At 36.4% G+C, this 626-nt stretch overlaps 1 non-coding gene across 1 annotated transcript; it reads right to left on the minus strand.

Moving 5' to 3' along the window:
* On the minus strand, positions 1-107 carry LOC145580389 (small nucleolar RNA R71). The gene has a single exon (XR_014099446.1). It is a non-coding gene; the product is annotated as a small nucleolar RNA R71 (small nucleolar RNA).
* Between the last annotated feature and the right edge of the window lie 519 nt (positions 108-626).

Below are 626 nucleotides of genomic sequence, written 5' to 3' on the forward strand. Positions count from 1 at the left end.
TTGTTAAGGAGTGCAATCCAAAATTTTGCCCAAGAAGCTGATGAAAGTTTATATGAAGCTTGGGAAAGATTTAAGGATTTGCAGAGAGAATGTCCCTATCATAAACTAGCACAGTGGCAGATAATCCAAGCCTTCTACAATGGGCTTGGATATAATTCAAGAATGATTTTGGACTCTGCAGCTAACGAAAGGTTTATGAATTTGGATGAGAATATAGCGAGCAATGTTGTTGAAGAGATGGCTAATCATAATTTCAAATATGGGAATCCCAGAGGATTTTCAAATAAGGGAAAATATCAAGTCAATTCTATATCCTCTTTGCAAGCACAATTGACTTCTATTAGCCAGAAATTAGACAATTTTTTTTTTGACATCGAAGAAAGCAAATAAAAACTAAGTAACAAAGCAAGTAAAGTTGTTCCTGCACTCATTTGTTCGTAGGTGTGCCCTTTGAACTTGGTTTCTGCTAACCTTCCATACTACACAAGTTAGAAACCTATTTGCATGTTTCTAAACATCCTGAATCGTCCACAAAATCCCCATATCCGGTTCATGGCGCCTTCCGAGAGTGTTAACGAAATTGACACAATTAGTGAGAAGGAAAATCTTGAAGTAACCTTTGTTGT

Source organism: Chenopodium album, chromosome 14 (assembly GCF_948465745.1).
Source record: "Chenopodium album chromosome 14, dcCheAlbu1.1, whole genome shotgun sequence".
NCBI classification, from domain to species: domain Eukaryota; kingdom Viridiplantae; phylum Streptophyta; class Magnoliopsida; order Caryophyllales; family Amaranthaceae; genus Chenopodium; species Chenopodium album.